We start from the raw sequence: 11,206 nt of genomic DNA on the forward strand, positions 1-11,206 counted from the left end.
TACAGACAAGCAAATGCTGAGAGATTCTGTCACCATAGGCCTGCCTTACAAGAGCTCCTGAAGGAAGCACTTCAGGAGTGGAAAGGAACAAGCGGTACCAGCCACTGCAAAAACATGCCAAACTGTAAAGACCATCAATGCTAGGAAGAAACTGCATCAACTAACGGGCAAAATAACCAGCTAACATCATAATGACAGGATCAAATCCACACATAACAATATTAACCTTAAATGTAAATAGGCTAAATGCCTCAATGAAAATACACAGACTGGAAAATCGATAAAGAGTCAAGACCCATTGGTGTATTGTATTCAGGAGACCCATCTCACGTGCAAAGGCACACATAGGCTTGAAATAAAGGGAAGGAGGAATATTTACCAAGCAAATGGAAGCAAGAAAAAGCAGGTGTCACTTTATTTTTGATGAGTTTAATCTAATTGGCTGCATATTTTGTGACTTATTTATTTATATTTAGTACTATCTTTTCAAGGTTTTTTTTTTTTTTTCAGTCAATAAATTTGGACTTTGCACTTCTAACTAGCTTGATACAGCTCCAGACAAAGCTGAGTCTAGGTAAGCAGTCAATCCGGTTGTGGATTGTATTAGAAAAATGACTTCAGCAACTTATGTGGAGAGACTATGCTCAGGTTCCTGCATCCATAAAAATTGGTATAATAACACTCATTGCCCTTTTATTTTGCAGACATCATAAAGATACATATGACAATTAAAGGAACCCAAATATATGGGAATAAACATATAAACCTGGGGTAGGACTGTTATTATAATGATGGTAAACAATGGGCATATTCAAAATCTGAGTAATTAATACAAACTGTCCAAGACCATTTTTAAATATTGAATGCATATGGAAACTTGGAAAGCAAGAAGGAATCACAAGCTGGGACACTGGGAAAGCTTGAGAGTCCTAATCCTGCCAGAGGCACTGCAGGGTGTAGACACTTGCAACATTCCTGTCTGACAGCTCCCAGGTGAGTAGATAGATTTGTGTCTTTCCCAGCAGCCTGTGCTGCTATTTAAAAACAGGCATGGTTCCTCTCACTCCTGGTAGGAGCAAAGGCCAGTGGCCTGATGGGACAAATAACCTTTCCTTCTCTGAGCCCAGAAAATATCCATATTAATTGGAATTGAATATTGAAATGTACCACCTTTGCATAAGTCTAAAACTGGCAGCCTCTGGCTTCATTATGAGTCAGCTGTCAAATGGGAAAGACAGTGGGTGGGTCCTGAAACAAGGCTTTGAGTGTTTTCTGCATCTCTGTGAGCAGCCAGGCTTTCTACTGCTTATACTATTAAAGTCGAATATAAAACTGTCATTTAAAAGAAAGTGAAAAAAGGATGAGTTTGTGCCCTTTGTAGGGACATGGATGCAGCTGGAAACCATCATTCTCAGCAAACTATTGCAAGAACAGAAAACCAAACACCACATCTTCTCACTCATAGGTGGGAACTGAACAATGAGATCACTTGGACTCGGGAAGGGGAACATCACACACCGGGGCCTATCATGGGGAAGGGGGAGGGGGGAGGGATTGCATTGGGAGTTATACCTGATGTAAATGATGAGTTGATGGGTGCTGACGAGTTGATGGGTGCAGCACGCCAACATGGCACAGGTATACATATGTAACAAACCTGCACGTTATGCACATGTACTCTAGAACTTAAAGTATAATAATAATAAAAAAAAAAGAAAAAAAAAAGAAGAAAAAAAAATAAAAGAAAGTGACAGAGTATCTCTTTCCTTCCCCACTGTATTGGGGGTCCATTGACATTTCCACAGAGAAGTCTTCTTTGAAGTCCCCTTTCTGACAAGGTTTCTCTTCCAATTATATTCTTCTTCTTCAGCTTTGAATTTATTCTTGTTCATACTAATCTCAGTTGCAATTTTTCATTAATCTGCAGGATTATTTGATTAGTGCCTTCCTTGCCAACTGAAGAGTAAATTAGAATAAATCAAGGGCTATATTTATTTTTACTAGGGCTGCCATATTTATCACAGACAAACAAGTAAACAAATAAAATAAAAAACTACAGGATACTCAGCTAAATTTGAATTTCAGATAAACATAGAATAATTTTTAGTATAAGAATGTTGTTTATCTAAAATTCAAATTTAACTGGGAATCCTGTATTTTATCCTGCAACATTTTTAGCCACAGTTTACCTTCAGAGCTTATCACAGTATTAAGAACATTGTAAGAGTTCAATTAAAATGTCTTGAATGGATGAATGCCAGATTACAGGGAGAAAGGAAAGTATCATAACATTTTAGACAGTTGCAAATACATAAGATTGCATACTAGTATAATTATAATCCATTTCCAAAAACACTTCCTTAAAGTAAATTTTCAAAAGCCAGGAACAACCCATAGAGCTCATAGATAAAACTTTTACAGAGTAATAGTCAGTAAAAATGTCACACCACAATTCCACCATCAACATATTTTCGATTCTCCTGATATCTAAACAGAAAAGGTAACAAAAATCATATACACATCACATAATTAACTAAAAACCACATTTGAACCAAAAAGACTCTCCTCATTTTTTACAGTGTTGATTGAAATACAGTAGGTGAAACTTACAAAATATGTAGTTGTAAATAGAAACATTCACTAGAGATCAAGAGGTGTAGAAATAGCCAGGAAAAGTGGCAAATAACCCTCAAAAGATTTTGAGTGTACCTCAGATATTGTTCTTTGTCATCATTATTATAACTGTTTGACCTAATTGCTGTCTATAAATTAAAAAGCAGATTATTGTCTTCTTAGCCCCTTTTCATGTTCTCTTTTCTTTCATTAATTTCAACAAATATTGAATGTCTATTGCGTGTAAGACAATGTCTAAAACAAAATAAAAATCTGTGTAAATGTGAAAAAAAACATGATACTGACCTGGTCTTCTGTTGTACCACAGTAATGACCAAACGTTTTCATACAAAAGAATTGATGCATATGTTTCATATAAAAATGAATGCATATAGGGCCGGGCAGGATGGTTCACGCCTGTAATCCCAGCGTTTTGGGAGGCCAAGGCAGGCGGATTACGAGCTGAAGAGATCGAGACCATCCTGGTCAACATGGTAAAACCTCGTCTCTACTAAAAATACAAAAAATTAGCTGGGCGTGGTGGTGCATGCCTGCAGTCCCAGCTACTCGGGAGGCTGAGGCAGGAGAATCGCTTGAACCAGGAGGTGGAGGTTGCAGTGAGCCGGGATCACACCACTGCACTCCAGCCTGGCAACAGAGCAAGACTCTGTCGCAAAAAAAAAAAAAAAAAAAAAAAAAAAAGAATGCATATAAAAGAGTGCCTGTGTCCTACCCCTGCTGCCTCTGTCCTGTGTAACTCCAAGCAATGATCATTCCTCTTCCCCCTTCCCCTCATTGCTACATCAGGTTGTGCTTGTGTGCAAAATTTGATTGCATCTGATCACTTCCACGTCTTCCAATTATGGCAATGGCTTGAGAGCGGGTCCATGACAGAGTCCAGAACCCATCCTATGTGATAGGATGTCAGCATTAACTAATTTCTTCACTCCTCTGTGGCTGACCTCACATGCCTCCCCTTGGGGAGTCTAAATGGCACAACTCTATGTGTGCCACTATGTCAATACATATCAAAGGGTACACACCACTTACATAAACAATTTCCCTTGTAGAAATTCATCTTCAGAATGTAGTGAAGAATGTTCACAAGCATCTGGTTATAAGGACTGCCATCCTGATAATTCTCTTTTGTCACTTCTGGGCCTGAATTTGGGAAGAGAAACCAAATGAGACACAAACCCATGAAGGGGCAGAGGGAAATGTGGTTGTCAGCACACACACACATACACACACACACACTCTCACACAAACTGAGACATTTATCATGTTATGTTGTATTTCTCCTAAGACAGCTTGCCGGACTCAAGGAAGACACATTCAACTCACTAGTGCAAATAGCCACAGGAACTGTGCCCGTAACTGTGCCCTTCAGCAGTGCACAGAGTCTGAAAAGATGCCATCCACACAGTGTAGATAATAGGAAATATCAGGACAGTCTGAATAACATGAGGTTGTGAAAACTGATTATGTCACATCCATAGGATGGAATTCCAGAAGGCAACGAAAACGAGTTATAATGAAAGTAATGATGAGACATGACTTCTTGTGCACCAAATTAATCATTCTCATTATTTCTAATGTGTGCAGAAACAGGTACTTTCACACTGTGATACAGGTCATATAAATTAGTAATAGTATTTTGAATTCATTATTAATATAAAATGTTATAGTTCAAAGGGCTTTAAAATGACTCAGGAACTTATTATAAATAAATGCTTACAAACATATTTGCATATACGTGAACATGGCGTTAAGTACATTATTTTTGGTCACAGAAATGGTAAGGGAACTAAATTTTCATTGCTGTAATACTAGTGAAATAAATTTGAGGGCATCCACACAATGAAATACACAGTCCAAAAAAAAAAAAAAAAGTGAGATTTTGTGTTTAAGTATTTTAAAGTATACTTCCATGAAAAAATGGTTATAATAAGGGCAAACTTGGGTTACGAAGATGATAAAAGATCGGCATCCATTTTAGCTTACCCAGTTCTCCAGCTATTTATCCATATGTCTCAAAGCACTGAAAAAATATATTTATTATTCTGACATAGTTTTCTCTTCCACATAGTAAAGGGCTTCATTTTTTAAATGGAGGCTGTCGGTATTCCTACACACTGGGAATACCCAATTTTCCACTCAGACTTCTAGAAAACTCTGTAGGGCGGGCTTGGGCCACAACTCCTCCCTCCCACTTTCCTACTGTGATGTTCAAGCTGAAGTTCAGGCTTCAGTCACGAGGGGGCACTATCATACCACCATTGTCAAACTTCTCCACAGCCATGTTTGCATGGAGCAAAAAAAATTCCTCACTTAAAACCTAGCGTATGAATTTACATACAGAATGGCTCTAATTCTGTCAGAATAAAATTGATAAGTGTAAAAGATGACAGTAAAATCCTCTACTCTGCGGCATCCATAAGATGAAACATGAGATACCTCTAGTGCACACTGGCAGCCCATGGCAGGCAGAATTATTGTAATTTGGTATATTTTTGAAAGTTTAGTGACTATGTATATTGCATTTTATGCGAATTATCTGTTCATATCTTTTGATGATTTCTCTCCTCATTATTAAGACTTCTTCCATATCAAGGATATTATGTATTAACCATTCTAAATCCTAAATAAATATAGATAGCAAATAAACATATGAACTAGTGAAAGACTATACAATTTGTGTTTAAAAGCAATACAACAGAATTGAACACAAATGGGCAATCATATCAATAACAGTAAATTGGCTTAACTCATCTATTAAAATAAAAGTATTTCAGATTGCCTATTGAAGCAAAATCCAAAGCTATGCTTTTCCCAGTGATACACGTAAAACAAATGTATTCATATAGGTTAAAAATGTAAGGATAAATATACACTAGGCAGTTGACAATATAAAGAAAATAAGGGTTACAATCTTGATAATTAAGAGAAAAAACTGAGACCAAAATGGATTTAAAGAGACAAAAAATCACAGTTGATAAAGCCAAAGGCTACAATTCACAAGGAAGATGGGAGCTATTAATACTTACTTATGCAGTCATGTGGTAAAAATATTGATAGAACAAAAACTACAGTAGTGCCAAGAGAAGTAGGAAGAAGCACACCATTTAATAATAGATGATTCTACATTTCCTGTTATCCAAAAACGTTCAGGTGGAGAAAAATTTAGTAATTGTAGAGAAGACTTAAGCAACATAATTCCAAGGGTAGATCTTACAGATACACTTATTCTAAACTGTGAAGCCTAATATTAGGTAACACACCTACTTTTCATATAAACATGGATCATTCATGAAAACTGATTCTATCTGAGGCTGTTAAACAAAACTTGCGCCCAAATGGAAATAGATTAAAATTGCAGAATTTGGTGCATATAATCATAATGAAAACAGAGCATGTATGAATTTAGCTAGAGTAGCTATCAGAGACTATTTTAAAGCATTAAATACCGATATCAATAAAAATGAAAATAAATGAGTTAAACATTCAATTCAGAAAGCCTGATAAAGAACCACAATGTAAACTAAAAGAATGCAGATGAAAAGAATACTTAATGGTAAAATTAGAAGTGAATGTAAAGAAATAACATCTTAGCAGAGTTGGGATGAGAAGGAAGCAAACATTGGTGCTGTGAATAATGTGTCAAAAACTGTGCTGGGATCTGGAGGAGAGTTTCCCCTTGAATTCCTCACAATGCTCTCTTGAGTATAAGAATCAAGTTTGTGTGTGTGTGTGTGTACATATAGACATACGACGTTAAATTAGCTAGTTGGAGGACAAGAACACCTATAGTATTAATGTGTGTGTGTGGTTGTATGAAGACAAATATGCAAAAAAATATACATTTTGTCTAGGGATGTTCTCATATATAGTAAAGTAATAAAAAATATGTGGAATAAATACCGCATTCTGGATATTGATTATCTCTAGCAGGGAAGAAAGGGCCATGGAGGAGTAAAGTTTTTCTTAACCTGGATTAATTTTATAGTTATCTATACACTTTATCTGAAATATTTCATAAGTAGCAGAGGTTTTAGGGGATATAGTGTTTTTTTTCATAAGTCTAATCCATACTCAGCAAAGGCTTAATATTGAGCCAAGTGGAGAAGTTAAAAATATCAGTCCCATCATAGACTGGGCGCAGTGGCTCACGCCTGTAATTCCAGCACTTAGGGAGGCCGAGGCAGGTGGATCACTTGAAGCCAGGAGCTCGAGACCACCAGCCTGGCCAATACAGCAATACCCATCTGTACTAAAAATACAAAAAAAAAAAAAAAAAATTAGCTGAGTGGTCAATATGTTACATATATGCCATTTACAATTAGATGCATTGTTTAAGAACTGAGGCTGGATCAACTGGTAAAGGGTTCATTGGGAAGCAAATTTGGGGCAAGGCATGGTGGCTCCTGCCTGTGATCACAGAACTCTAGGAGGCTGAGGTGGGAGGATTCCTAGACGTTGATGAGCCTGAACAACATAGTGAGATCCCATCTCTACAAAAAAATTTTTTTAAATTAGGCAGGAGTCGTGGCACATGGCTGTAGTCCCAGCTACTCAGGATGTCAGGTGTCTCACACCTGTAATCCTAGCTACTTGGGAGGCTAAGGCAGGAGAATCGACTGAACCCGGGAGGCAGAAGCTGCTGTGATCCAAGATCACGCCACTGCACTCTAGCCTGCGTAACACGGCAAGACTCTGTGTCAAAAAAAACAACAACAAAAAAATCAATCCCATCATGGTTGAAATTAACATTGAGCTATGTTCTTTGGGATTTTTTTGTGTATACATGTACGCACATGAACTGTACATATACTACATATGCAACTCATATAATTAATATACCATATATATAGTTCAGTACCCTGTCTTTTTTGTTATTTTAGTTTTCCTTTTACCTTAAGTACTAACATGTGGATGAGGCATTCTGGTTAAATTACAAGGTAAAAGACATGATACAACTTTGCTTTTTTTTTGAAGGTTCTTGCTCTGTCACCCAGGCTGTAGTACAGTGGTGTGATCACAGCTCACTGTAGACTTGACCTCCTGGGCCCAAGCAGTCCTCCCACCTCAGCATCCTGAGTAGCTGGGACTACAGCCATGTGCCACCACTCCTGCCTAATTTTTAATTTTTTTTGTAGAGATGGGATCTCACTAGGTTGCTCAGGCTCATCTTGAACCCCGGGCTCAAGGAATCCTCCCACCTTGACCTCCCAAAGTTCTGTGATCACAGGCAGGACCACCATGCCTTGCCCCAAATTTGCTTCCCAATGAACCCTTTACCAGTTGATCCAGCCTCAATTCTTGAACAATACATCTGATTGGAAATGGTATACATGTAACATATTGAATAATATTATATGTTTGGGTCTGCTCCTGAGATTTCTATAGAGTTCCTTTAATCTATATATCAAACACTCTGTCCAACAGTTATTTTCATTATAGGTTCATGAAACGTAATACCTGGCCATGTATTCCTACTCCTATTATTCACCCTTTTGATAGGTGAAATGAATAATAATAATAAAATATGCTAACAATTATAAGGTATATAGTATTAATAGACAAATTGCTTACTATAGATCATACAACCAAAAAGTGATGGTTCCCAGGGTCAAATTCAGAAACTTCTCACCCCAAAGCCCACACCTCTAATCACTGTTTCTACACTGAGTGCTCCTCTGTGTTTGGGCTGAGGCCAACAAAGGGAAGGGACTTTCTCAAAGACCTGTGGTCAGTTGAGGGGTTTTGCAGCCAGGGCACAAGGTTAATGATTCTCATCTTCAGTCCAGCTGGCCCATTAATATTCCTGGATCTTCTGTACTGTTTCTTCTTGGGGCTCAATAAGAATTCCAGAGGGATCATGGTGGATGGGAGGCAAGACTAGATTGCAGCTCCCACGTGGACAGGCAGAGCAGTGTATGGAGACTCGCATCGTGTACTTTTGCTCCAGAACTACTGCAGAAATAAACCAGGAAAGCTGAGAGAACCCACAGACCTTCTGAAAGAAGGAGATTTTTCCTGCAGGACCCAGGAGACACTCCACATACTGTGAGTGCCCAAGCTGTGGAAGTGGGAAAGGGGGATCATCTACCCCTGAACATACACCCTCACTGGGGAACCTGAAAGTCTAGATCATGGGAGAAGATTCTGACCTCACCTGGAGCTGAGTCAATTCAGAGAGCCTAGCGAAATACACGGGTAGAGGAAGTAGGAGGAAAAACCCTGTGGGCTCCCTGGGTCCCCTAGGAAGCCATTTCTGCCTTATCTCACAGAGGTCCTTGGAGAGGGCTACCAGAGCTAATGGGAAAAGACCACAGGGAGAAGGAAACCTCCAGATGAACTCTGTAACAATTCCAACTGAATGTGAAGTCTCCTGGCCAGAATTCAGGGGAGGGCATGAATCTGGTATGCAGACGCCACAGGCAGGGAAGCAACTGGTAGCCTGGGGCAAGTTCTCAGCCCTGCTCACCCACTGCCTGGAAACACACTCGGTGCTGTTGAGGGGACTACGGTGGGAGTGAGACCAGCCTCTTGGGTTGCATGGGAGCTGGGTGAGGCCTGTGACTGTCAGCTTTCCCCTACTTCCCTGACAACCTGCATGACACAGCAGAGGCAGCCATAATCCTCCTGGGAATTTAACTCCATTGACCTAGGAACCACATTCCCATCCCCCACAGCAGCTGCAGCAAGACCTGCCCAAGGAGAGTCTGAGCTCAGACATGCCTAGCCCTGCCTCCACTTGATGGTCCTTCCCTACCCACACTGGTAGCTGAAGACAAAGGGCATATATTCTTGGGAGTTCTAGGGACCCACCTACCACCTGATCCTCCCTATACTACCACAGCTGATGCTCTCTTCAAAGCACCACCTCCTGGCAGAAGGCCAACCAGCAAAAAATACTGCATTAAACAACCAAAACCAAGAACCCTCACAGAATCCATTTTAGCCCCCTGCCACCTCCACTGGAGCAGGTGCTGGTATCCACAGCTGAGAGACCTGCAGATGGTTCACATCACAGGGCTCTGTGCAGACAACCCCCAGTTCCAGCCTGAGCCTGGTAGACCTGCTAGGTGGCTAGATGCAGAAGAGAGATAACAATCACTACAGCTCAGCTCTCAGGAAGCCATATCCCTAGGAAAAGGCAGAGAGTACTACATCAAGAGAACACACCATGGGACGAAAGAATCTGAACAGCAGCCTTGAGCCCTAGATCTTCCCTCTGACAGAGCCTACCTAAATGAGAAGGATCCAGAAAAACAATTCTAGTAATATGACAAAATAAGGTTCTTTAACAACCCCCAAAAATCACACTAGCTCACCAGCAATGGATCCATACCAAGAAGAAATCCCTGATTTACCTGAAAAAGAATTCAGAAGGTCAGTTATTAAGCTAATCAAAGAGACACCAGAGAAAGGTGAAGTACAATTTAAGGAAATAAAAAAAGTGATACAAGAAACGAGGGGAGAAATCTTCAGTGAAACAGACAGCATAAATAAAAAACAATCAAAAGGAAATTATTTCAGGAAATAATAGACGCACTTACAGAAATGCAAAATGCTCTGAAAATTCTCAGTAATAGAATCGAACAAGCAGAAGAAGGAACTTCAGAATGCAAAGACAAGGTTTTCGAATTAACTCAATCCAACAAAAACAAAGAAAAAATAATAAAAAAATGAACAAAGTCTCCAAGAAGTCTGGGATTATGTTAAAAGACTAAACCTAAGAATAATCCATGTTCTTGAGGAAGAAGAGAAACCTAAAAGTTTGGAAAACATATTTGGGGGAATAATTGAGGACAACTTCCCAAGTCTTGCTAGACTTAGACATCCAAATACAAGAAGCTCAAGTAACACCTAGGAAATTCATTGCAAAAAGATCATCGCCTAGGCACATTGGCCTCATGTCACCTAAAGTTAAGATGAAGGAAAGACTCTCAAGAGCAGTGAGGCAAAAGCGTCAGGCAATCTATACAGGAAAACCTATCAGATTAACAGCAGATTTCTCAGCAGAAACCCTATAAGCTAGAAGGGATTAGGGTCCTATCTTCAGCCTCCTTAAACAAAACAATTATCAGCCAAGAATTTTGTATCTGGTGAAACTAAGTTTCATAAATGAAAGATACAGTCTTTTTCAGATGAACAAATGCTGAGGGAATTTGACACTACCAAGCCAGTACTACAAGAAATGCTAAAAGGAGCTTTAAATCTTGAAACAAATCCTGGAAACACATCAAAACAGAACCTCTTTAAAGCATAAATCTCACAGGACCTATAAAACAAAAATATAATTTAAAAAACACAAGGTATACAGGAAAAAAATAGCATGATGAATGGAATAGTACCTCACATCTCAATACTAATCTTGAATATAAATGGTCTAAATGCTTCACTTAAAAGATACAGAATTGCAGAATGGATAAGAATTCACCAACCAACAATCTGCTGCCTTCAAGAGACCAACCTAACACATAAGGACTCATATAAACTTAAGGTAAAGGGGTGGAAAAAGACATTCCATGCAAATGGACACCAAAAGTGAGCAGGAGTAGCTATTCTTATATCAGACCAAAAAAAA

At 39.0% G+C, this 11,206-nt stretch overlaps 1 long non-coding RNA gene across 1 annotated transcript in view; it reads right to left on the minus strand.

The window, feature by feature from the left end:
• Positions 1-1,978: 1,978 nt before the first annotated feature.
• LOC105530271 overlaps positions 1,979-11,206 on the minus strand; it is a 27,164-nt gene continuing 17,936 nt past the window's right edge. The window contains exon 3 of the long non-coding RNA XR_001004622.1: positions 1,979-3,774. This is a non-coding gene — a long non-coding RNA (uncharacterized LOC105530271). The remainder of the gene's footprint in view (positions 3,775-11,206) is intronic.

The sequence above is a fragment of the Mandrillus leucophaeus genome, unplaced genomic scaffold (assembly GCF_000951045.1).
Source record: "Mandrillus leucophaeus isolate KB7577 unplaced genomic scaffold, Mleu.le_1.0 Scaffold809, whole genome shotgun sequence".
NCBI classification, from domain to species: Eukaryota; Metazoa; Chordata; class Mammalia; order Primates; family Cercopithecidae; genus Mandrillus; species Mandrillus leucophaeus.